The sequence below is a fragment of the Canis lupus genome, chromosome 5, assembly GCF_003254725.2.
Source record: "Canis lupus dingo isolate Sandy chromosome 5, ASM325472v2, whole genome shotgun sequence".
NCBI classification, from domain to species: domain Eukaryota; kingdom Metazoa; phylum Chordata; class Mammalia; order Carnivora; family Canidae; genus Canis; species Canis lupus.
In genome coordinates this window covers 7360693-7387314 of record NC_064247.1, presented here as the reverse complement: position 1 = coordinate 7387314, position 26622 = coordinate 7360693, and the positions used below count along the sequence as shown (strand labels likewise).

Here is a 26622-nt window from a genome sequence, read left to right as displayed (position 1 = left end):
CCTTTTACAGATGTAATTGTCACATATGTTCATTATGAATTTGTAATGAGGGCCCAGAACAGATGGCGCAGACTTACAGTGACATACACTGCAAGCAAGTGATGCTTGCCTATGACGGGGCTGTTGCTGTCCTTGACGGCACTATGGGGCCAGGTTCTGGAGCTGGAGGGCGGCCCTGAGGCTGGGCCTGGCTCGCCTGGGCACAGGGCCATATTTAGCTGTGTCTGAGAGTTGGGTTTGGAACTGGTCATTATACCTTTCACAACCTTCCTGGGCATCCTAAGAAAAGACCTAGTGGCCAGAGGGGTAGGAATTCATTTATAGGTCAGAATTCGTGTAAGCAGTCTTGAAAGAGACAGGTAGGGCTTGGACTTCCTATCAGAAAGCCCTCACCAGGGGCTCTCTCCTGTTTGCCCCACTGAGAGCTCCTCCAACTTGTCCTGTGGGTTTGACCCGTCTGCTTTTTTTTTTTTTTTTTTTTTTTAAATCTAGAACCAGAGAAAGATGGGGCACTAACCCTGGTGACCTAATGTATCCGTTCACTCCGATGTTCTGGACTGGAGAGTCACATGTCGCCACAATCCCTACTTGTTTCAAGCTGTGTGCAATTTGATGTTCATTCAAAGTGGGAGACACCAGATTTGAATTGAGGTCTCCTTGATTGAAAAGCCTGTGAGTTGTCTAATATAGACGATCGCGAGTGTTAGGTTCTGTTGAACGTTAAATTGGTGACCCTCTTCTCTGAAAAGAGTGATGATTTTTTTCAGGAGCTTCTTAAAAGTGAAAATCTGAGATGAGACAGGTGACAAAGTGGTACGGGAACTAGAGTCTTGAGGAAGGAGAGTTCTCTCTGGTTGGAGACCATCCCCAGGGCAGATCCTCCAACCACAGGTGCACAGGTGCACATTGCACTTCCACTTCCAGGTGAGCTCTGTGGGTCCCTCCATGCTCCCCTTCTCCCCTTGGGACGCCTCTGCATGGCTGTCTCATGGGCTGTGAGAAGTATGAGAATTATGGAACCCTTTCAGAAAAGCCCTGTTCTGCTGAGGGTAACTGAGGTGATATCATGATTCTCTCTCCATGTTGTCACCCACCTATTCAGGTAGGATGTGTGCAGGCTGACTAAAGAATCTGGAGAGTGGGCTGTCATCACAAAAGTCACTTACTTGGGCTTCTTTTGAAACTAAAAGTCCTTTTCCAGATAGGTATTTTTAAAAATCCGATGAACAGATGACTCTCCTTTCTCCCACCTGCCGGTACTGAGCACTCCCAAAAGAAGAAAGGAAGTAGGAAATGGTGTGTGCTTTACTGCTCAGGCTGTAGTCATTGATAAATTGTAGGTCTTTTATTTCCGTAAGATGTGCTTCACAAACTTCAAATTATCTATCACAGCAATGAGAGGGAAATAAACCTTTGGTCCCTGTGATTTTCATAGGCTATCGGAAGAGTTTGTAACGACATAAACTGTCCTGGGAAGAGGCAGCCTTATCACATGTAATGTGTCTGACAGCCTGGCTCCTCACCAGATGCCATGGGCTGGATGTTAGGATCCATGGGTTGTTGTGTTGGCATCCCATCTGCACCACCTCACGCAAGTCGCCACCACTTGAGAGTCATTCTGTGTCTGCAGAACAAACACGGCGCAATGTGTTCTCCTTACTGCAGAGAAATGTTGTAAGATCAAATGAGAAAACATGGTCAAAAGCCTTTTGTAAATTTTGAAGTGCTTTACAAATATCTGAGGTTTCTAGAATAACATATTAGTGGAGGGCTTCAAAACTTGAGCACTGTTGGTACCTTGGGACGAATGATTCTGTTTGGGGAAAGAAGGCTGTCTGTGCATTAGAGGATTTTGAGCAACCCTGTGCTCACCCTTGGATGCCAGGAGTGCCCTCCCCCCCTGTGATACCCTCCTTCACCCAGTCACAAGAAAAAATGTCTCAGGACATTGCCAAATGTTTCCTGGGGGCAAACGTTCCTCTTCGCAGACTAAGTGTAGGCCTTGAATAGGTTGCTTAAACTCTCCAGGCCTTGGTCTCCTCACCTGTGGACTGGGCATAATAGTAATAATCATACCTAGGTCATAGATATTATTTAATTCAATGTGAGGATGAGATGAGCGAATGCACATAAAGCAGTAAACAGTGTGTGGTACATGTAGTAGATGGTCAGTAATTATTTGCAAAGCATGGACTTAATGCTACTTTTGAATGTAGAGATGAACTTGCTGAGCCATCATCCCTACAGTAGGCACCCCAGGCATCTAGTTAAGAAGTAGTGATGGATTCTCTCCGGAGCATTCACAGGCACGTGATCAGGAATGGGCGTTGGCTTGTGGCTTGCCTGGGTCAACGACCTCTTTTGAGTGCTCTTGTCTCTGTCCCCTTGCTGAGGAGCGTTATCGATGCCAGTCCCCCCAGAATCCCACCATCCAAACCTCTGCTTAGGGCTTCGTGGCTTTCTCCTCGTGCCCTAGACCTGCTTCTAAGATGGGATCTGATCAGCTCATTCACGGCAAGGATGTCTGTGCAACTTAATATGTACTCTTCACAGGTGCATTTGAAAGTGTTTAAAGGGCTTTAAGTCAAATAATTCACTTTAAGAATTAACAGGCCACTGTGCTGGTCTTGACAGTATTCCGTGGACTGGAAAAGAAACCATGTGAATGGTGCACCAGTGACGTGAGCTCAGTTCTGTAGTATCAATTTACTGAGCATAGTGGGTGGAAAAGCCCTTTTGTTACTAGTTAAATTTAGGGAGAGTCAATAAAGTACCTTTCCATTCTCCCAACTTCAGGACCATTTGAACAATCGATACAGAAGTCGGAGATGAAGTTCCAAGACTTCGTGTTTGGAGATGGAACAGTTTGGAGGCTGTAACTTTAGACTTATTGCCAAGGACAATTGCTGAAACTTTCTGCATAGAACTAGACAGAGGTAATTCCCCTTCCCTCCAGTCTTCACCCCCAGTAGGAGTATGAAAGAGAGCAGATCCAGTGAGGGGAGAGTAGGGGCCAGATGCGTCTCTCTTGTGCAAGAACTTCCACCTAGAAACACGAGCCTGGGACGTGGATATGGCCTCCTCGACCCTCAGCCCATCCTGGTGACCGTGGCCTCTAATCTATCTCATACTTTATATAGGATGCACACTGACTTTGTGTCAGAATCGGCCAGTGTGTTCCTACAGATAGTCGTCGTGTTAGGAAAATAATTAAGGTCAGCAGGGGGAATATTTAATATTAAATACTATGGGGAAATCGGTTTGGGAAAATCTGTGGGGATTTTTTTTTTTTTTGTTTGTTTGTTTGTTTTTTTACCGGATATCTCAGCGTTCAAGTACACAGGCTTCCCCACACCAGTTTGCCTTTCCCCGCCCGGGGGGTGGGCATCAAACACACCTTGATCCATTCTGTCTTAAGTTAAATGTGGAGGAAGGGTTTTTGTTGTTAAACCAGCAAACCGGTCCAAGAGGGTTAAAACTACTAACAGAATGAAAGTCAAGCTAAATCAGCTAGATTGCCCCCAATTCACGGGAGGGAAAGAGAGACTCACAGCTTGTGATGCAGTGTTCTGTTGTATCAAAAGGATATTTATATAGGCAGAGGCGCATAAAAACTTGCTTATAGCTTCAGACCATATATACATGATGTATGTGCGTGCACCCATGTGGCTTTCTGATGAGGAGTGGGCGATTTTTATTTTATGCTAGGTTGGTTTCTCTTTTCTTTTTTTTCTTTTCTTTTCTTTTCTTTTCTTTTCTTTTCTTTTCTTTTCTTTTCTTTCTTTTCTTTTTTTCTTCTCTTTCTTTCTTTTTCTTTCTTTCTTTTAACCTGATGTCTCATGTGAATTTCAACTTCTCCCTTCTGTGTCTTGGGACATTTTTAATAATCTGATGATGCTCCGTATGAGCTCAGCATGTGGAAGCAGATCGACGGACTAGTTTATATAACTGTTGATGAAAGCACCTCCTTTTGTGTTCATATTGGTTATGGCTTCTTTGCAAAGAGCAGCAGTGTATGCTATGCTAATGGAGCCCAATCCCATCACCTTGATTCTACACGCGAATGGAATGCTAAGGTAACGGGCTCTGGGACGATACCTGGGAATTGCCCAGAGAGGCTCTGGGCAGGCCGGGAGGGAATTGAACTCTGGTGAACTCTCCCAGAGCCCTGCGGTTATCACAGCTTCCTTGTGACAACTGCCTCAAGTCAGAGACCAGAATCCTTCATAATTGATTTTTCTCCGGTTACCAAACTTCCTGTTTTTGCACTAAGTTTGTTTTATTTTTTATTTTTTCCCCCCTGTGAAACCTGTATGTCTTTTTAGCTGGAAATGGAAGAGATTAGGAGTGGTGATGATCTAGAAAAGATGAGTACCTATCCTGTCCATCCTTCCGAGCACCATTTAAATGCTGCTTCTTATTACAGTGCTTCTACTTGAGGACAGGTAGTCACAGTTGCAATGTCACTTCCATTATAAACCCCTGTTTTCAGGTGCTCATGACAGCCTGGAGGGAAAAAAAAATCACTCTTTGGGCTGAAATTTCTCATATCCGTTCTCACCTCCGAGGTGAAAGTCTTGTTCTAAAGTCTGGCAGAAAGCTCTGCATCCGTCAGTGTGTGAGGCCTCTCACACGACCTGTCGGTGTGGGCATGGGGGGTCGGGGTGGAAATTTCACAGTAGTGACATCTGGGAAACCGAGGACCCTCCCTCATCTGTCTGACATTTGGGAGTCAGAACCCCATGGTCGCTTTGTGGACTCTGCCCTTCGGGGAGAAGGTGATTTTTGCAAGCCACCTGGTTCATCTGATTCCTGGGTATTGAAGAACATTCCTTAATTCTAGAAGCAGGCAAGTGAAGTAATTCTGCAAGGAAACTTGAATTTGATCTCACCACATTGGTCCGGCACCCTTGTGGAGGCAGAGGTTAATATGCCAGCATGGTTGGGCCTCACCATCGCTTTGATCCGAGCTGGGGCTCATCCAGCTTCTCAGCCTCAAGCTCCTTTCCTGCCCTTTTCTACCCAAATCCTAATTTTCTAAGAAACCTGATTCATGTGTCGCCTTCTCTGTGAGGCCTCTCACCTGGTCATCTCAGGCAGATCCCTTCTTGTTCTGTATCTTTGCAGTGTACTATTTGTGCCCATTTTATTCTACCTCAGTAATACGTATTCAAGTGTCTTCTGCTTATGGCTCTCCGTCTGTTAGCTTGAAAACTGCCCGAGGGGAAGGACTCTTGAGGTTTTGCAGACATTGCCATGCCTCATGCATATTCGGTACTCAATAAGGGCATCTTGGATCACCATTTATTGAACATCAGCCATATTGCAGCTCTTTGCAAAATGATAGTATTTGAGGTTTCCGACAATGAAAAACCGAAATGGATGTAATTCTTGCCCTGTGCAATCATGTGATTTTGGACATTTAGCGAGGTGACAGCAAAATGACAAAAAAATTTTAAATATAAAGCTAACCCTTTAATGTGGGATCTAATGGTAGAGTTTTAGCACCAGCCCTCCCACGGGCGATGCCTTCGTGAGAGGAGGGCGTAGGATGGATCTGTGGTCCTGAAAGAGTTTGTGGGAAGCTATGTTCTGGATCCGTCTGCTCCACTAAGGGCGTGGAAAGATGATTTTATTTTATTTTATTTTATTTTATTTTATTTTATTTTATTTTATTTTATTTTATTTATTTATTTTTTTGCTGCAAAAAGCTTTATTGTCTCCATTTGGTCCACGTTTTGGGAAAGGGCTCCAGGATGGTTAAAAAGCTGCCTAGTGGCTGCACGGGAAAAGGCAAGATGATTTTAAAAAGCGATCAGGGGAGGGTAATCCAAACCGTTTTCCGTGTTCTCAAAATAAACCAACTTGCTGTTAGACAGAGGGGAATAAAGTCGTGTTTTTAGTGACAGTTTACCTCCAGAGGGCTTGTGTTCTTCTTTGCAACGAAGAAACCGCAGCACCACCCGCATCCCTGCAAGATTACTGAAAAGTAAAGATAACTGAAACTACAACGGGGGTCTAAAAAGCAAAGTTTAAAGGATCTCCCCTCCCTCATCCTCCACGTCTCCATTATTAATATCTCTCCACCTATTGATTGTAGACGTTCCTTGTCTTTTTCTGTGTGTCTCTGTTGGATTGAACTTGAGGTTTGTTCTGCTGAGGAGACCCAGCCTGACAGGGAGGATGTGGAAAAATGATCAGAGCCGGGCCTCACTCCTTAATCCCGTCTGCTGCGCTGCTCCTTTGAATGACACCAGGAGCCAGCACACAGATGAGCCATTGGAGGCTCCTGTCTCTGTGCGATTGTTACGTTTGTGACACTATTACTGAACAAGCTCTCTCCTTGGGTAGAGTGCCCCCCTGGTCAATTTTCAAATGCGTTTGGATGTTGGGCGATCTTCTGAGCTTCTGTGATGAAATCCAACGCAGGATTTAAAAGCAGGCATTCTGCACATTGGGATAATTAAGTAAAGCTTATCCCACTTTATCCCAAATCCCCGTCGACCTATTTTTAAGTGTAAGGTTTGAAGAGCTGTGATACAAAGGTGGAAACAGAGTGGGTCAGCGGCGTCTTGCCACCCACTCCCTCCCTGCTCCTCCTCCCCAGATTTCCCTCCTTCAGGGCCCAACCATCCCACCTGGAAGTTTAACTGAGTTCAATGCTCTTTTTTTAGAAAGCCCACCAGATGCAAGCTTGGCACTAGGACTCCAGTGTAGAGAGCGCTCAGACCCAGGGAATCAGAGAGCTTCGGGCTCACCTTGAAGGCAGGGAACGTGCATATCCGCATGACCTTGAAAATGTTAGGTGTGCACACTCAAAGGAGAACAAGGGAAAACGTCCCCGTCTCCAATGGTGCTGTTACTATGCTGAAAGCCTGCTCTCTCCTTCTTTCTCTGCCCTTCCCCACCAGTCCCCCTCTCTCTCTCTCTCTCTCTCTCTCTCTCTCTCTCGAAGAGGAAGGAGAGGAGAAGGAGTAACAAATACATGCAACAAAATGTTTGGACGCTCAGATAAAACAAAGCCCTCCCACTCTGCCCTCTATTCCATCCCTAACCCCAAAAGGGAAAAAAAAAGAAAAAAAAAATCCAGTGACTTGACCAATTACACAATTAAGAAATAAGGTGCAGTGGCACCTAAATGGCCATTAGAGAGTTGCTCTTTAAGAGACCTGCTCTGTACGTAAGAAAGTTTCACCGTCCTATGGCAAGCACACCTTCTTTTCCCTCCTTACCACTTTTTTGACCTCTGCCATTATCTCTAGATTTATCAGCAATACGAGATGGCTTTTTCACATCAGTAAGCACCAGCCAAAATATAACAATCAGAAAGAATCAGAGAAAATAAATCAATGTCCACAAACAACCGACCAATTTTGGCAAGTACAATTTATTCATAAAAGCTACAGTTCACTGGGGATTCTCTTGTCTTGCATCCACAATGCCCTTGATTCAGAGGCCAGCTTGGCGAGCGCCAGGTGGCAGCCAAGATGGGAAGACACGCATTGTTCTATCCGGGTTGCTTTGTTCCCCCTCATGCCTCTGGTCTCCCTCTTTTTAATCTCAGAGGCGCGTTTTATTTTAGAAATTCTATAGGATTGTTATCCTAACTAATTGAAGATAGAAATTAAAGTTGAGCCAGCCGTGGTTTTTTTGCGGGTGGTGGGGGGGCGTTGGGGTTCGGAGGGAAGGGAGTTGTAGAAAGGAGGCCTCCTGGTCCTGCCGATAGGCTCACTGCTCTGAGAATTTCCGATGCCTTCTTCTGATCATGCGTATCATTGCCCCTCAGAGGTCATAATCATGCACCAGCAGAAACCATCTTAGCAGAAAGACCTCCATATTTCAGCTCTATATTCTGTCTGGGATTAATTGCATATTTTTTTCCCAGAGGGACTCTGTGTTTCCCCCCCGAGGCTATGCATATTTTGCCTTAGATCCCTTCTTATGTTTGAGTTTACAGTTTACATTTATATCCCTAAGGATTTCTCACCCTCTCATTACGAACGGCTGCTTATGTCCAGGGTGCAAGGGGGAAGCCACGTACCTTGCTCCCCAGCCAGGGCGAGGAGAAAAGAGAAGGGGGGAAAAAAAGAGGAGAACTGGAGGGATCATAGGCTGCAGATGTGGGTGAGAGAGGAGGATGGAAAATATTACAACAAAAGCACTCTTTTAGCAGTAAACAAGGGCTCCTGGACCAGAAAACACAGAGTAAATAATTCTGCTGACAATAATTAATTAACAATAATAGTTTGCACTCAGCGCTCGGCTTTCATCCGGCAACCTCAGAGCACTTCACAAACCACACTTAATTAAGGCTCCGGGCCCCCTGTGGAAGGTGAGCAGGTATTAATAGCACCCTTTGTCTGGCACAGAAACAAAGGCTCGTCCAGTGGCTTGCTCCTCTGGAACCACTGGTCAGTGGGGAAGAAGGGAGCCCTCAGTCAGGTTGTCTGGGTCCAGGTCTGTGTCACCTGACGTGGCAGGCAGCCACCTGCCTGGGTGACCCATGTGTACTGCTGGTAATTAGTCGCCAACCTGACACACACCTGCTATGTGTGTAGTTCCCCCTTCGGTTCCCTCCTAGGCTGGCTAGCTGGCTTGCAGCCTCTTATCTGGTCGGAGCACAGAAAATCTCAGCTTCCTGTTCCCAGAGCAAGCTGGGAGGTGAACTCTCCTGCACAGACAGTATTTAATTTGTGATGGCTTGATGAGGTTAGTCACCTTGCTCTTTACCTCCGTGTTCTCCCGGCCACGTGTTGGCCGACTTACTTTCTGCTGCTACTTTGTCAGGGGGTTTGCTGGAGAGGGATCCGGGAGGAACAGAGGAGAGATGCTCATCTGCCTGGGTGGTGCCGGGTTGCCCTTTCCCCGCTCATGTTCCTGTTGGCCCTCGGCTGGCAGCTGCTGCTGTGCTACCCCCCGGGCCCCCCAGATGGAAGGAGGAAAGATTAGCTCTCCCTGCATCTCGTGCCAGGGCTGCGTGGTGGATTAGGTTGGCAGAGAGACCCGAATAGCTCCATCTTCGGGAGCAGATAGATCTTTCTCAAGGTCACTGCAACATACAGATGTCTGAGTTGCTCGGGAAAGCTGCCTTCCAGGTCCACTTGGATCCTGGATTCTGACTTCTAAGAGCGATTCCTAGACACTTCTGGCACTGCCGTTGCCTTTTATGTCAAGCCTTTTGCAAAACACACCCTTTGCCAATTCCTCCACAATAAGATTTGAAGTTATTATTAATCCTTTTAATACTTATTTCGTAGGGAAATGCACAATGACAAACAGCTCTTATAAATTCAGAAATGGCCTTATGTGGATATACATTTATTTATAATGTTAAAAAATACCTTTGAAAATTTTAAAAAGTGTGATTCATTTGCAACACACTAATCTTTTGTAGGTGAGAGAGGACACTTAATGCACGCTCAGATTTGGAACTGCCTACAGTTACCTCCACACATCCTGCAAGGATTGGCACATCGGTTGGAAATTTTTGTATTGTAATATGAGGCATGTAAAAGTTGGGGACTAAACCGATGGGAATCCCAAGAAATAGACCTAACATGTTCCTGGACGCTTACACCATTTGGCTGGTTTTCTAATACCAGCAGTGGACTGGCCCTTTCTTTAAGAGAAGCATGATAACCGTGGAATGCACATGGGTCCATTTGGGGAAATGCCTTGAACCCTCCAGGAACCTTCTTCTGTAGGTTTCTTTTACCCATCGTTACTCTGGGATTTCTCTGCATGTTTTCTTCCCCCTGAGTTTATCAAAGGCATCTTGCAAAAAATGACCGCAATATGGATCGCAAAACTACGCAAAACATGACCATGGTGGTTCTACAGTGTATCGGAGGAGATTCTAACTCTTTCCTTTATTTGGATTTGAATTCTTCTTCCCATGCACTGTCAAGGTCTAGGAGGCCAACCTAGGGAGCTAAGGAGGATTCGGGGCTCAGAAAAAATTATTGAAAAGAGAACAGATTGTTGTACAGACCAAGCATAGCTTGATGCCGCTCGTGGTGAGCATTTGTTTGGCTCCTGCTATCAGGCATAAACAAGATTCAATAACAAGGTATATGAAAAATGTATCTATCACTGATATTGTTACCTGTCTTCTGCACAATTGAGATGGGTAGTCATGTTTCTTCCTGTCCTTGGGGAAATACAAGTGTAATGTGTGATCTGCTCAAAGTCACAAAGCTGGTGAAGGGCGGAGCTGGAGTCAACTCAGTATCAGAGGCCCAGGCTGTGGCTCCGTGTATCTGTTAGGAGGCTCACCATTTCCTAAGAGGAACTTGGAAAACTTGTCCCACAACTCTGAAGGCTGTCACTAGCAGGTGCCCCAGGCTGCAGATGGCTGGCTGCCCTGTGTGCCATTGGAGAGTCTGCCACTGAAGGAAAAAGAGTAATGCCTTGTGGAGAGGCTTTGCAGAGCTGGCGCTGCATGATGGGATCAGGGAAGGGATGCTAGTTTGGGATTTCAGGAAAAAAAAATCTATGAACCCAGAGCCAAGAGTTTTAGGCCCAGATTTACTAATGTTTGGCTTTTCATGAGATGCTCAACTTCTCCAAACCCTGGAGTTCCTTCCTGTAACATCAGATAATGTCTGAGTCTCAACCTTGAACCAGTGACAGTGTGGGAGGCTGTTCTCTACCCCTTTGGAACTCTGGTGGTAGATGAATTAAAAAAAAAAAAAAGGTAATAATAACGCAGTGTAACAAGTTAAATAATACAGACCTGAAAAAAAAAAAAAAAAAAAAAAAAACCTGGATGCCTGATGGAATAAGGAAGTCTTCACAGAAGATGTGACATTTGAAAAGGTCTTATATGTCTACAACTTGACAGGAGGAATGATTTATCCAAATTAACTGGTGTGTACGGTGTGCGTATGTGTAGGCACACACATGCATGCTCGTGCACTGCGAGTGCACGCATAATACTTCCATGTACAGTTTCTGTGCTAGGCTTTGAGTATACGGGTGTGAATAAGACAAATATCCCATCCCTAAGATTAGAGAGAGAGGCCACCACCACGTGGAACCTGAAAAGCTGCAACGAGCTCTTATAAGACAACCTCCACCTCAGTCTGAGGCAGGGGAAGAATTTCCAGCAGAGAAGACAAGTTGGATCGAGGTGACAGATTGAAAGGGCACCGCATGCCCAGTGCCGTGTCTCTGGGTGAGACGTAGATGGTAAGGCTGGAGAATGGCAGGGGCGCCTGGGGGGCTCAGTCAGTTAAGTGTCTGCCTTCAGCTCAGGTCATGATATCAGGGTCCTGGGGTCAAGCCCCAGGTCAGGCTCCCTGTTCATCAGGGAGTCTGTTTCTCCCTCTGCCCTGGCTGTGTTCTCTCTCTCTCTCTCTCTCTCAAATAAATAAATAAAATCTTTAAAAAAGGGGAGTGGTGGGCTACAGAATGGTATAAGGGGCAGATGGTAAAGGGTCATGCATGCCTGGCCTAAAGTTTGGATTTTATCCCAGAACAATGGAGAACTTTAATCAGGAGAAGAGACCAAATGAGAGCTTTTAGGGGGAAGGAAGATGGATTTTCCTGTGAAATCAGAAAATAAGAGCCTGGGGGAGAAAGTGTGGGTGGTGGCCATCCTTACAAGAAGTTCTTGTGATGGGGCAGCCGGTGGGCGGGCAGAGGGAGAGGAGTTGATCTAGGAGACAACCCTGACTCAGAAAAGACAGTTTGTAGATTGATGAGGTTTGAGGGCAAAAGAAGGCTTCAGGGGTAAGGAAGGGTAAGAATGGATCTAGTTCTCCAAAGACCAACACTGCAGCTGGAAGAGAAAGTTCTAGTGGAAAGATGGTGAGCTCGCCTGTGGACGTATGTGGTGAGGTGCCTGCTTGGGCAGCTGGGGGTTCATGAGCACACCTCGGGAGAAAGGCAGGAGCTGTTTGGGTTTGGGAATCATGGAGATGTGTGATGCCGGGAATGGGGAGAATGGAGGGCGCCGGGTAAATCCCCGGGGAAGGAACAATTTGGGGCTGACACTGAAGCAGATTAGCTGCTGAGGAGCTCGAAAGGGAAAGCCAGAGAGCCATGAGGAGGGCAGGAATGAACGAGATCCTGGGGGGTGAGAGAAGAGCGGTGGAGGCCAGCAGCCTGGTCATTGGCCTGGTAATGAGGGCACCATGGGGGATTCACATGGGACTGGTGTCCCCCTGTAAGCTTCATGAGGCTGCTCAGTGCATGTAAAGCAATGGACTGTGAGCTGCTAGACAAATGTCAACTATGTGTCCTCTGCCTACACCTCTTCCCCTTCCTTTTCTCCGCCCCAAACACTCCAAATACTATTTCCAGCTGACAACCCCTTCTTGAAAATGAAGCCACCTGCTGCTGCGTGTCTTACCCACTCCTATGCTGCTGTCCTTCTTCGTCTCTTTGTTCATGCTGCTTCCTCTGCCAAGAAGGCTTTGCCAACCCCATCTTGTGCCTCAGTAACTTCCCTGTATCATCTGGGACTTGTTTGAACATCTCCTCCTCCAGGAAGCCTTCCCAGATTCTCAGCAATGGAAACCACTCCCTGGCCTCCTTCCCACCACAAACCCAAGGCCGGGTTAAATGCTCGTCTTCTGGTCTCTCCTCATACCCTGTGCACATCTGTATCATCAAATATCCGCGTTTAGCATCCGTTATCCATCTATTACATGTCCATTTAATGTCCCTTAGGTGTGTTCTCTTTGTGAGCGGGAGTCTTGTCTTATTCTCTTAGAATCCCCACATTCCATCTCAAGGCCTGATACTTAAGAGAGCCTTGATAAAACATTGTCGAACATGAATGAACAAATAAGATGCAGACACCCAGGGGTTGTTTCCTTTTTCTAGAAATCGGAGCATCCAACCTCACAAGACGAGGGCTTTCGACCACTCACCTAAGAAGCAACGCTGTTGGCGGGGAGCTGTGACCAGACCAGCTGACAGTGCTAATTAAAACATCCAGCCCACGTGTATGCAAATCCAGAAACAGCGTGTCAGGGAAGATGATCCTGATCCGAACCCATCCCCAGAGCTTTTCCTGAGCCCAGCTGTTTAGAGGCAATCTGCAGCCTGGCCACTTGATAAAATTATTTCTGTTTGGTGAGTGTGGGTGGGCATGCGGGTGCGTGAAACCAGGACAGTCAGGGCAGGAGCTGATGGGAAATCAAATTGTGAAGGGTTCAAGAATGAAAGAAAAGTGAAAAAAAAGAAAAAATCCCCAGGGACCTCATCAAGTTTGGGGTTAGAGACCATGAACAAGGGAAGAAATACCTGATTGTTATACTTCCTTAGACTACCTGACTTTCATGTTCAATGCAGCATCGAGCCACAAACAAATCCACAGGCACAAACCTTAGACGTATGATCTCGGCAGCCCTTGGCCTCCTAGAGCTGTTGCTTGACTCCTCATCACCAGGCTCAACACAGCGAGACGCCGTACACTGGGTGTGGAGGGTTGTCTTAGAAGAATCTGAAAGGCTGAAGCGTGGTACTTGCGACATGCGGAGATGTGGGGTCTCTTCCCAGCTCCGTCACAAACTGGCTGTGTGATCCCAAGCGAATCGTTTGACCTCTCTGAGCTTTTGTCGCCTCAAAATTAGGGGTTTCGGACCAACTGATCTGGAGTTTCTGCTTACACTATGATGATGCAGTTCTACTCTCCTGATTTTGTAGATGAGGATCCCACTAAGTTCAAGTTCATTCAGAAGGGGTGACTCAGTTCCTGGCGTGTCCGCAGGGATGCCATCTCCCAGGCTACCGGTTTAGATGACTCAGCCCCGGTTTTGTCAGGTCCATACACCCACGATGTGTTGTTTATAGGGCGGACTCTCCTCACTCTCCCTCCGCCTGGCCTTAGAAGAGTCCCTCTTTTCTTGGTCTGGCCTTTGGCAACGCTGCTGGGCAGTTGCGAGCATCTAGTCAGGTGACTGGCTGGCCCTGTCCTAGAATATGTACAGAGAAGACAAAAAGAAAAATGGCAATTGGGTGCATTTCTGCCAGTGCCCCCTCCCGGAACTCACACAGCTCTCTGCAGCTGCACACAGCCTGGGCCAGGACTACCATCCAAGTGCCTCCTGGAAGTGCCTGCAATAATATTCGATCACAGTGTCAGGCCTGGAAGAGCTCACCTCTCCATGCGCGGGCCCAGTCAGTATTGCTGACTTCGGGCTCACTTGGCCAATGGGGATGGCGCACGCTGCCCTGCGTGCTCTTGGCCCGGGTGACACTCCATTCTTTTTTGCTCCAGAGGGGTGGCCAGGGTTTTCTGGGAGCTGGGAAGAATTGAAATCCCTCCTGCTCATGGAGGGACAATGCACTGAATTGGTAACTCTCTAGGCAGGGCCTTAATTTTACTCGTGCTTCTTTCCAGGTTCTCAATTGCTATCACTCCGACGGTTCAGTCTTCTTTGTCCGTGTTCAAGGGAGGCAGCAGGGAACCAGTAAATAATGGGAGTCCACAGTTTTGTTCAAGGACTTCGATTCCCTTAAATATGTAGTAAATGCCTACTACGTGTGGCCCTTCTGCTAGATGCCAGGAATACAAAAATGAATAAGGCGTAAACTCCGGCACTGGAGATTTTGCATCTAGTAGAAGAGAGAGGGACAAATAAAGAGAGAGTTTGTAATCAGAGATAGGAGGTAGCCAGTTGCTGTTGGAGCAGAGGAAGGTAATGACCAGCCCTTCTAGGGCGATGGGGAGAGTTTTTTATCAGAGGAGTTGTTAGAAAATGGCATGTGGGGAAGGTTGCCAAGAGGGGAAAGGGGTTGCCCCAACAAAGTGTGCGCAGCTGCAAAAGGGCATCACTTGGACACAGGCGACACGCTCCCTGTGGCTGCAGCAAGGGGCGTGAGGGGTGCAGGGCAGGAGATGAGGCAGGCAGGATTTTGGCAGGACCGCTTCCCCACAGTGAGCTGCCACCTGAGAGGTGACAAGGGGAAGGGAAAGGGGATTACGAGATGGCACCTGTCAGCATCGTGCTGGGCATTCCGCACGCTTCATCTCATCTGACCTGCTGCTGTGGTGACCTGCACCCCAGGACAAGTTGCTGAGCCAGACCAAGCTTTTAGAAATCACAGTAAAAAGATAAAAATAAAATAAAAATTCTACCAAGAGAGGCATGATAGCATCTCCCTCACAGGGCTGTTGAAAAAGTTAAACACGGGGACAGGAGAGACTTCTGTATCTTTTAGTGTGGGAATCGCTCAGGCTGGAAAAATAGGGCCTGGGGGATTCTGTGTGGTCCTGACCGATCGTCTCCTGTCCTTGGAGGTCTGTTTGGTGAGAGGCGGACAGAGACAGAAGCCGAGGAGAGAAATTAAAATAATGCCCCTGGTAGTACATTCTAAGAGATGCCAAAGGAGTCTGAGTGGGGGTGGTGGGTGAGGCTCTGAGATTCAGGTGCTCGCTCCCCAGGTGAGGGTGCGCTGCTGGGGGCAAGACTGGCCCCCTTGAGGGAGCCAGGAGGGCAGCCAACCTGAGAAGAGCAGCTGACGGATTTGTTGAATATTGCTTCAGATGTAATAAAACCGGTGACTTTCAAGTGTCATAACAAAACCACAATAGAAAGTAATAATAATAATAATAAAGCAACTTCTGCCATTTTCTGAGCTACAACAAGACTTGAGATGCTATACTAAATCAAATTTTGGTAGGATGCCTGGGTGGCTCAGTGGTTAAGCATCTGCCTTTGGCTCAGGGCACGATCTCGGGGTCCGGGGATCGAGTCCCGCATCGGGCTCCCTGCAGGGAGCCTGCTTCTCCCCCTGCCTGTGTCTCTGCTTCTCTCTCTCTATGTCTCTTCTCTCATGAATAAATAAATAAAATCTTTTAAGAAATCAAACTTTACTCTAGAACCTCTTTATTTTCTACTTGTTATCTATTTTTTTTAATCCTCCCCAAAGCGCTATGAATAGGCTGGTATTACCGCTTCCGATTTTACAGAAGAGGAAGTTGAGGCTCGAGGTGACGAAATATATGTCTCAGGCTCATTCAGCTCATAAGTGAAAGGATAAGGACTCGGGCTCCACAGGCTGGTGAATCTGGGAGGAGAAATCAAGAGCGAAGGACTCACTCTAGAAATGTGCCACAGGCCTCCGTGTTTGCTCCTCTAGGGGAGAGTGGGCTCTTGTGGATTCCTCCTACTTGGAGGGGCTGGTGTGGGGAGGAAGGGGAAATGGTCCCTAATCAGGACTGGGAATAGCAGGACAGTCATGCTGAGAGGAGATAACTCTAGAAACAGCCACAGGGCAAAGTAACTCAGCAAAAACATAATGAAGCCTCTTCTCTGCGGCCGCGGTGGGGAGCCCCTCGGCTAACCTCTGTGATGAGCGCTCGCTGATAACTATGTATTACCGCTCAGAATCACAGGCAGTAATTACTAGACAGGAATTTAGTCTGAAAGGTGAGATGAGAGAGATTGGAGCTGGCGGGCCTCGGTTCACTGTCCCAGGGTTAATGTCTATGGACCGGGGAAGAGTGGATCCCTTTGGACCTAGAGGATAGGACGAAATTTGGGGTTCTAGATACCCTGTGTCCTGATGGTCAAAAAATCCCAAATGCAAACGTCAAATCCACCCCACAGGGAAACAGACGTATTCAGAATGTTTTTGCAAAATGACTACAGCAGTATAATAGAAAAAATTCTATCTAATTTCTCTGCTGCCTCATGAGAAGTCAGGGCCCCAGGTCCAGAGCGTTACCCCACCCTGGGGCAGCCCCCTGAGAAGACTCCATCCCCACCTTGAATGTCTGATGGGAAATATTTATTTTGACTTTTGTGTTCATTTCTCCATTTGGCTCTTAGCGCCTGAACCTCACGACCCCAATGTGTTTTGTGTCTTGGCTACTGCTATTTTGGGTTGGTGAAGTCATGTCTTAAGTGAGGACGTGTGGTCAGACAGTGAGAGCCCACATTTCCGGGCCCCAGCATCTGTCCCGGAGAATGAAAACACCCCGAGCTGCTTCTTTCTCCCCACTCTGTTTTCCAGGAGGCCGCTGGACCGATTTCAAGTGCAGAAGGTGGAACAGGGTAGAGTGAGACCTCTGTGCTGGGCCGTGGGGCCATGTAGCAGAACTTCTGATTAGGCAGGTTGGGTCCCCTTTGAAGCATCCTGAAGATTCATAAAGATGGTCACAGAAAGGAATGACGTGGGACCCCAGGGAGGGAGTGGATGGAGGGGAGAGGCACCCGGGTGGCCCGAAATGCAAAGCCTGGGGGTGGAGGCACTTTGAATCTCAACATCTCTGCTGCAACACAGCCCAAGTGGGCTTGTGAACCTCTAGAGCTTCCTTCCTGGGCAGGCACTGGTCTTGCCTGGAGTGGACCAAGTATCCACTTGACCCTGAAGACAAAAGACAAGGCTCAGCTAGGCTTCCCCCCACTGGACATCACATCCATTCTGACCTCGGACCCTGAGTACACAAGCAAGGCATCCAGCGAGCCAGTTCCCCTCGCTCCCCTCCTTCCTGCTCCAGCTATAATTGGGAAAATGCTTTCCTGTCTTAAAAATGCATGGGCACAGAAGATGAATGGGGATGGAGGGCTAAATCCACTATTACTATTCTACTCGACCCTGTTGTTTATTTTCCACGGAAACTAAATAATGGATCTAAACTGTTTGCTATTACTTTAAGGAGCTGCTCATGCATCGTAGAAATCTTTGAAAACATTCTCTTTAGATTCATGATTCTACTTCAAATAAAGCTATTTCTCCCCATCTCCCCCTCCCTGATTTTTTTCTTTTCTTTTCTTTTTCTTTCTTTCTCTCTTTCTTTCTCTCTCTCTTTCTCTCTCTCTCTTTCTCTCTCTTTCTTTTCTTTCTTTCTTTCTTTCTTTCTTTCTTTCTTTCTTTCTTTCTTTCTTTCTTTCTTTCTTTCTTTCTTTCTTTCTTTCTTTTTCAAAATCTTCCAGAGGAAAAAGAACCTTACTGGGCCAGGAATTTCAGCAACAGGTTTTGTTTATCCCAGAGCTGGTGTCCTCAGGTTTGGGACTGGCCTTATTGAAAATGTCAGAGCATAGGCTTCCCAACCGCAGGCCTCAGGACTAACTCTAGGGACTTGGGCTCTCTGTCGACACTTCCTGTTTCCCTCAATATTGACGTGACATGGGAGCTGCACGGAGGGAAGATAACTAGCTAAGGCTGTATAGGAATCTGATGGTAGTTAAAATTCTCAGGGCTTCCTTCAATTCTTAGGATTCTTAATTTTTATCTCTTAGACCACGAAACCAAGGGCTGATATTCCAAAGGAAAAAAGTTTCTGAATTCCTTAATGGTGCATTACATAATTGTCTAATCATATAGTATCCCCATATCCCCATATTTGTAGGGGACTTAGTGAGCATGTGTTCTGACTCCATCTCATTATTGGTGAAGAAGGCAATTTTAGGAAAGGATTCACCTGCTTGGCTGGCTCAAGGTCATCAGAGCAGGTGGTGATGGGACCGAGCTGGAGACTCAGGCATCCTGGTCCAGGCGCTCTTGCCTTCCTCTCCCCAGACTCATGATTTCCATGGGAAATGGGGATTTGGAAGGCACATTTGGTGATTTGGGTTTCACATCTGTTGGACAGTTGCTATGCAAAGAGCAGTCTCTTGAAAGCATACTGCACAAGGTTCTACTGACCACAGTGGGTCTAGAAGACATAGTTCCCCTATCTCCCAGAGCTCATGAAGTGAGAGGCCCCCGGCCTTACTTGGCTTCTTCTCCATTCACTGAAGCAGTGGTTCTTAGCCAGGAGCTCCTGTTCTAGCCACCAGAGCACATTTTGAAAAGCATGTACCTGCAACTACTGAATGAGACTTTCTGTAGGAAGGTGGGATGCATGTGCACTTTGCATAGCCTCCAGAGGGGGATTTGAGGAAACCCAATGTGACAATAGTGAGAACTCACAGGGAATCCAGCTCTGAAGCACCCTGAGGATTGATAAGGGCAGTCATGGAAAGGAATGAAGTCTGACCCCAGGGAGGGAGGGGATAGAGTGGGTTTCTGTTGGCAGTCTGGAGGAAATCCCCAGAGCAGAAGAAGGACTCATCCTATTCTTTTCCCTAATCTCACCTGGGAAATACCCTGGATGAGATGTGTGTGTAGAGGATGTGGGGCCACCAAATTGATATGAAAACAAACAAACAAACAAAACCCATCCATTTCAGCCAGGCCCATCTTGTTGCCCTTAGTGCTTCTAGGAGAAATAGCAAGCAGAGACCAGGTACAAGATGCTTGTCTCTCTCCCAAACCATGCAGAACAATGCTGGGATTGATATCACAGGGTGAAACCTAAAACATCCCCTTTAGTCGATCTCTCTCTCTCTCTCTCTCTCTCTCTCTCTCTCTCTCTCTTACCTACAGTCCTAACACTAGAGAACAAATCAGGGTGAGAGGGAGCCCTTGGCTGTAGGGAGAATCAGCCTGAGCCAATGGCTATTTTCAGCTTATAACCTCTAGGATAAAAGCTTCCCCACAGAGTTGGGAGAAATCTCACCTAATTTGCTCCTGATCTGGCCCACAGGTCATCAGTCTGCTGTTCCAAGACCCCAGTCCTGCTTCTGAATAACTAGGACTTAGGAGGGGCAAGCTTCTCTCCTGAAAACCTAATCGTACCATGTGGCCAGGAGCGCAGGTGGGAGGAGACCAAAGGGGACAGAGCAGACACTTGGCTCACAGCTATTGCTATGTCAGCCAAGCCGCCTTGCCAGCCCTCCTGTCCATCCCTGGATTTGGGCTGGCAGCAGAAGTGAGAGGGAGGAGGGAGGCAGAAGGGGCATTACAGCAAAAGGAGACTATAGAAGCATCTGGAAATAGAGATTGTTTCCAGCCATGAATCATCAGTTCTTCCATGAGGGAGGGCCTCTAGCTCTCTTGGAGACACAAGCAGGCAGGTTTCTGAGCAGGCTCTGGCTAAGGCCAGGTATCTTCAGATGAGTCTGCAATGCCCGGAGGAAAGAATAATAACAAAATGACCACAGCCTCATTTTCAGGGCCATTTTCCCATGGAATCAAAGCTGGGGGGCAGTGAGCCATATTTAGCTACAAGATGTACATTGATCAACTTGTTTTAAATTGAATTTAAAATGCTTTAGTTGGGGAATGCACTTCCTAATTTGCCCCATTCCTGGGTTTCCTATTATATTATGCCATGGTGGTTTAACTTTTATACTGTTGTTTTATATAATGGGCCCTATTGCCCTCTGAGTTTTCTGACGTCCCTACTATATTTGTGAAACCGCACAAATTACTATTTCCCTTCTTAGAGGTAAAGAAGTTTTGAATAAGAGACAGCTCAGATTTTGGCTGAGCTCTTGTGGCCTGTGAGTGTCCGAGGCAGGACTCAAAACTCTTGACTTGTAGGCTAAAAGCATTTACTCCCAGGCCACACATACCCAATCTCTTGGAGCCCTTGGCCCAGGCCCACACCAAAATCCCACTATCTCCCACTATCTCCCTCCCCTAACCACCCCCCACCCTGACATGTGCATGTGTGTGCTTATACGTGTGCACACGCATGCTTTTATGGCATCATTGGTCCCTGAGATACCCTAGTATGTTTTTCTCTTCCTCCTCCTTTGGCTTCTAGATGACTCTGAAACTCAGGGGCAAGATCTTCATCTCCCCCATGATTAGTGATGCTGAGCATCTTTTCATGCATTTGTTGGCCAGTTGCATGTCATTTTTGGAGAAATATCTGCTCAATTATCCCATTTTTAAATTGTGTCTTTTGGTTTTTCTTTGTTGTTATTGTGTTTTTGTTTGATTGTTTTTTGTTTTTTTTTTTCGCTACTGAGTCTTGGAAATTTCTTCAAATTCAAGAAACAAAGTAGGATGGCGACTGTCGGGGGCTGAGAGTGTGGAAATGAGGGGTTGCTGTTCAGTAGGTGTAAAGTTCCAGTTAAGAAATATGGATACATTGTAGAGATTGCTGTACAACACCGAGCCTATGGTTCACAAAACTGAATCATGCACTTAAGAATGTGTTAAGATGGAGATCTCAAATTAAGTGTTCTTGCCCTAATAAAACAGAAGAAGGACGAAGAGGAGGAGGAAGAGAAAAAACTTAGGAGGGAGAAGGTGGGCACCACAGGAGGGTGATGGAATTTGCACTACATCCTCAGACAAGGCAGCAAAAGTCTGGAATTGTAGGATCAAAATCTATATTCCCTTTACCCTTCTCAGTCTTGTTACCAAGGATTGAAAGGGCCCTGAGGTTGAAAACCCGTCCTGAAAGAGACCAGATTTGCAAATACAGGATTTGCATTTAACTTCCTCCAATGGCAAAAGCATGCACCTGCATGTTGAGGCCGAAATTCTGGGGATGTTGCTTATGGTTTAAAAATTCTCCTCAGTTTTCAAAATCCACATGTGTCATCCCTTGGGAATCCGCCTCAGTGGGATCGGTGACAACCAGAGTAAGTCATCTGGCAGCAGGTTGCGTGCAGTCCCGGCTGATGGAAATTGCTGGGTCTGCTCTCTACTGAGCAGAAAGCTGTTGGGCCCAAATTACTTTCTGCACAAGTATGAAGGAGTGGTTCTGTCATCCTGACCCTTCAGGCTAACGGAGCTCAAAGGTCTAACCTTTCTTATCACCCCTGCAAAGTGTTTTCTGTGATGAAAAAAGAAAGTGTGTTTACTTCCCTTTGAGAATCATTCCTTTCCCATCGTGAAGGCCAGGTCATTTTCAGGATGGCAGTGAAGCATGGGAAGGCTTAATGGCAACTGGGATGAGGTCTGCCGGGGTGCTGGGGCTGGTTTCCCGTGTAACTGGGGCAGATGCAGAAGAGGGTAGGGCCCTCTCTTGTGGTCCTGTGGGTGAATCCATTTGGAAGGGCTTATGCACAGTGATGTTAGGTAGGGACATCAATTCACGACAAAGTCAGGCTCAGGACAGATCTGCCTATCCAAACCACCCTGATTTTCTCTTGTCTTGACTTTGATGTTGGACCACTCCTTCCCACCTTCTCGGTTTGGTGATTCACGCAGGTAAGAGGGAAAGCAGCAGGGTGCCTGCCTTAAACACCTGCTAGCTTCCCAGGTGCTCCAGCATCACCCTGGCTATCCTAGGCCTCACTGCTGACTCCTTCCAGGAACTCTGAGTGGATCCAGCAGAGGAGCTAAATAAACCACGGTGTGGATTGAGGGCCAAGAAACAGGGGTGGGAGGAGAATGGTTTTGGAAATAGTACTGAAAAATGGTCAGTACTATTCAAAATGATTGAATTTTCTTGGAAGTAAAAGGGAAGACCAGGACCCAGAAACAGGTTGACATCAAGGGGTTGATGTGAGCAGGGGTGGGGTGAGGTGAGGTTGATTTGGAAGATAAGCCAGGGTGGAGAATAAAAAGGTATATTTCAGGGAATTGGAAATAAAAATAAACTCTGATTAGACACATGGGGATCAGACAGGAGATTCCCAAAGAATGTGCTCATTGGGAGCCTTGACTGGAATCTTGATGGTCAGTGGGACTTGGCCTCATTTGCCATTCCTGTGACATGGTCCCTGCCTCTGCTCTTCCCATGTCTTTCTCTTCTGCTCCAACCACACAGAACATCTTTCAGCTTCTCAACCACCCTTCATCCTCTCCACCATCAGCTCTTCACATCCTCTGTTCTCTCTTACTCGAACATTCTAACCCTTACCTCATCACTTGGCTAATAAATGTCTCTTCATTTCAGGCACTGGCCTAAAAGTCACAACCTCTAGGAAGCCTTCCCTGACCACCCTCTTCAGTTTTGGCTCAATGCTTCCTCCCTGTTCCCTCATTGCTCCTGTACTTTATCTATCTCAGTATTTGGCACAGCTCCTTGCGATTGCTTATTCATTGTTATTCTCCCCCAACAGACTCTAAGGGTCAAGAAAGCAAGGGACCACATCTATATTGATTCTGGCCATTCCAATACTTAGCAAAGTGCTTACCATCAGTAAATTGCAAGTAAATTTATTCCTTTTTTTAAGATTTATTTATTTATTTGAGAGAGAGAGAGAGAGAGAGATGAGTGGGAGGGGCAGAGAAGAGAAAGAATCTCAAGCCAGTGCTGCGTTGAGCATGGAGCCTGATGCAGGGCTTAATCTCTCAACCTTCAGATCATGACCTGAACTCAAATCAAGAGTCAGATGCATACCTGACTGTGCCACCCAGGTGCCCCTATTGATTTGTGAAAGTGATCCAGTTAGTTTCTTTTCCCTGCCCTGAAGAGAGGGTCAAACATAGTTTCTGACAAGAAAGACCAAGTTTAGCATCAGATGTGATTATTTTATTGTCCAAAGTATTTGGTCTTGTCTCCTCAGCCAACCACAGGCCCCTTGGGGGTAGAATCTGGGTGTTCTCCTTCACCTTCCACTCTCCCACTGTAGGCCATCTCCTTCCACAAAGTCCAGTGCTGGACCTACAGTAGATGCTCAATTAAGAAAAAAAGTGTTATTTGATTGCAGTGGTTAGCTATCAGAAAAAGGGTATTATCTCTGCTTTAAGAGATAAAACAATTTGCTTCAAACTTGCCAGAGTGTTTGGAATCAGACAAGAGTTCTTTTTAAAATGGGAAAACGGGACTTTAATAGGTCTTGCCCTCCTTCTTCCCTTACAGAAGATAGAACAGGCATTTCATTCAGTTGGAGATGCCGTCTGCAGCAAATAACCCTTGGGATTTGAGAGGGATTATTTGGCCACTGGAGGGCTCTTGCATTTTTCCATGTAATGCAATTGAAACCTATTCAGAATGACTAAATAATTAATGCCACATTCTACGAAGTGTGCTCCCCAGTTTCTATCACAATTTTTTTTTAACAATGCAGAATTTCAAGAAGACTAGACTTAATTTACTGTGTGTTTTGCTTCTTCAACAAAAACATGAGATAAATAATTTCCCCACATCATGGCTTTACGTTTCCCCATAAATAGGGCATCTGTTAACATGGATTATTATGTATGCGATACTAACATGATTAGGCTCAAACAGTCACCCAAAAAGCTAATTTTTTTAGAGGAATGACTCATGAAAAAATGAGAACAAGAATCAAGAGAGGAAAAAATATTAAGGAAATATCTATAAAGGCAAGAAGTTAGGAGTAAGCTTGGCATTTTGGAGTAAGAGACTGAGAATTATTTTTCAGCCATATTTATCGTGGACCTACTATGTGTTGAGCACTGTGCTAGCTAGCAGACATACAAATAACAGTTCTAATAATAACAATAGCAGCCTAGTGCACTAAGGCCCAGGATTTTCCCCTGTTTACCACTAATTCTAGAACCCTACATCAGAGCCTGACTTGTAGTAGGTATGAAATAACATGAAGTACCTATGTAATGTTTACTGGGTGGTTTCTTTATGTCTTGGATTATTTTAATAATTTTATATGTGTCGTTAATCCTCACAGTAGTAGTACTACCTCAGTGCTCAGTAGTAGTACTACCCTTATTTTATAGGTGGGAGCTAAAGCTAAGTGGAGGATCACTAGAGATGGAATTCAAATCTGTCTGACATCAAGTCTGATATTAAAAATGTGCTCCCAATCATTATACTCTATAAAGATGATATGCCTACAATCTGGGTGTTCATACTAGTGCCAGAAATAAATGTGCAAGCAAGTAGCCAAAATAAAAGTAATGCAATTGGAGAAAGGCTTATGTTGTATTACGTGTCTGCCTGGAACATTCTTCACAAGCCTCAGGAAGGAGTTAAAATTTGATCTGGTTCATGAAGATGATGTGACACAGCTGATTCCTAGAAGACATGCTGCATGGGTGAGATACAGACCTTCCAGGTTGTGAGTCCATTGGGAGTATTTGTTCCTGGACAGCAACCTGTCTTATGCGGACTGCTATACTGTGTGGTATGAAGGGTTCTTTTGAAGTGTAATAAAAAGTAATTATATATACTTTTAACTTTTTGAAGTATAATATACATATTGAAAAGTGCACACTGATAAAGTGTACAGATCAATGGATTTTCATAAACTGAACAAAGAACAAGGAACAGAATTCTAGCTGCATCCCAGTAACCCGTGTAATGCTCGCCCTACTTGGGGTTCTCAGGGTTGGTATAACAAATTGCCAAAACCTAAGTGGCTTAAAACAACAGAAATGTGTTCCCTTACAGTTCCAGACTTCAGAAATCTGAAGTTAAGGTGTTGGCATGGTTAGCTTCTTCTGGAGGCTTTGAGGGATCATCCGCTCCATGCTTTCCTTCTGGCTTCTGGGGTCTACCAACAAACCTTTGCCCTACTTGGCATGTAGAAGCACTGCTCCAACCTCTGTCTCTGCCTTCGCATGGCCCTCCCTTCTGTGTGTGTCCCACATCTCCCTCTCCTTTCTCCTCTGAGGACACCATCCATTAGACTTTTAGAGCCACCCTAATCCAACATGATCTCATCTTGAGATCTTTAACTAATTACAATTCCAGGAACTCTATTTCCAAAGAAGCTCACATTTACAAGTATTAGGGGAAAGGAGCCAGATGTATCTTTCTGGGAGGCATTGGTTAACTCATCACAATCCCTTGCAGTCACGACTTCCCCAAGGGAAATACTGCCCTGGCTTTTAACAGTTGAACCTGTTTTTCTACTTCGCATGAAAGGAATCATACAGTTCATATTATTTATGTTCGGCCTCTTCTCCTCAAAATTATATTTGTGAGATTCATTTATATTGCTGCATATAACTTTAGAACATTTCTATCTATCATCTATCTATCTATCTATCTATCATCTATCTATCTATCTATCTATCTATCTATCTATCTATCTATATCTATCATCTATCTATCTATCGAGAGAGAGAGGAGGGAAGAGCAGAAAGGGAGGAGAAAGAGAGAATCCTCAAGCAGCCTCCCTGCTGAGCACAGAGCCTGATGTGGGACTTGATCTCAGGGCCCTGAGATCATGGCTTGGGCCTAAATTGAGAGTCAGACACCTTAACTGACTGAGCCACACAGTTGCTCCAGCTCTAGAAATTCCTTATCATTGATTTCATTATGTGAATATAACTTATCCATTATACTACTAAGGGCATTTAGATATACTTCACTTTGATGGTGTTACAAATAATGCCCCTCTGAACATCTTTGTACACTTCTTTTAGTTGAGTTTGCACACGGATTCATCTTGGGTACGTATATATTGGGAGAGAAGTGCTAGGTCATAGCATGTACACATGATCAGTTTCCCCAGGACTTTCAGATCATTTTCCAATATGGTTATACAAAAACTGATATAAACAGAGGAGTAGCAGGACTTGATTTTCACATTTAAAAGATCACTGGCTGTAGGAATACAATGGCACAGAGGTTTAGCTTCAAGACAACACTCACAAAAGAAAGCTGTAGGAAGCAAATCTAAAAGAAAGCTGGGATCAGAGTACTGAGGGTTCTCACTCTTAGCTTAGAACTTGGGCTCCTTTTGTCAGGAAAAATGCCTTTAAAAAAAAAAACAAGATAATATTACTAGATTTATTCCTCAGGAAGATGGACAGGGGCCAGGTGGGAACAGACTCTGGACCTTGAAGGGAGATCCTGAGTATATGAGCTCGGGGATGTGGTAAGAGGGATACAGAGGGGGTGAATGAGATAATCCTGCGTGGAGCCTAGAGATGATCCTTGCCATATCCAGAATGTGGTGTGCAAGAGAAAAGGAGGAGTCAGTGATGCCTTCTAGGTTT

At 45.9% G+C, this 26622-nt stretch overlaps 1 long non-coding RNA gene across 10 annotated transcripts in view; it reads left to right on the top strand.

Annotated features, from left to right (window-relative positions):
• Positions 1-26622, top strand: part of LOC112656524 (uncharacterized) — a 93753-nt gene that overhangs the window by 29162 nt on the left and 37969 nt on the right. For 5 of the 10 annotated variants that reach the window (XR_004816273.2, XR_007410597.1, XR_007410599.1 and 2 more), the window contains exons 2-3: positions 2797-2936; positions 12832-13083. This is a non-coding gene — a long non-coding RNA (uncharacterized LOC112656524). Of the gene's footprint in view, positions 1-2796; positions 2937-12831; positions 15779-26622 lie in introns of those variants that run through there. The other 5 variants (XR_007410598.1, XR_007410600.1, XR_007410595.1 and 2 more) reach the window with 2 other exon arrangements.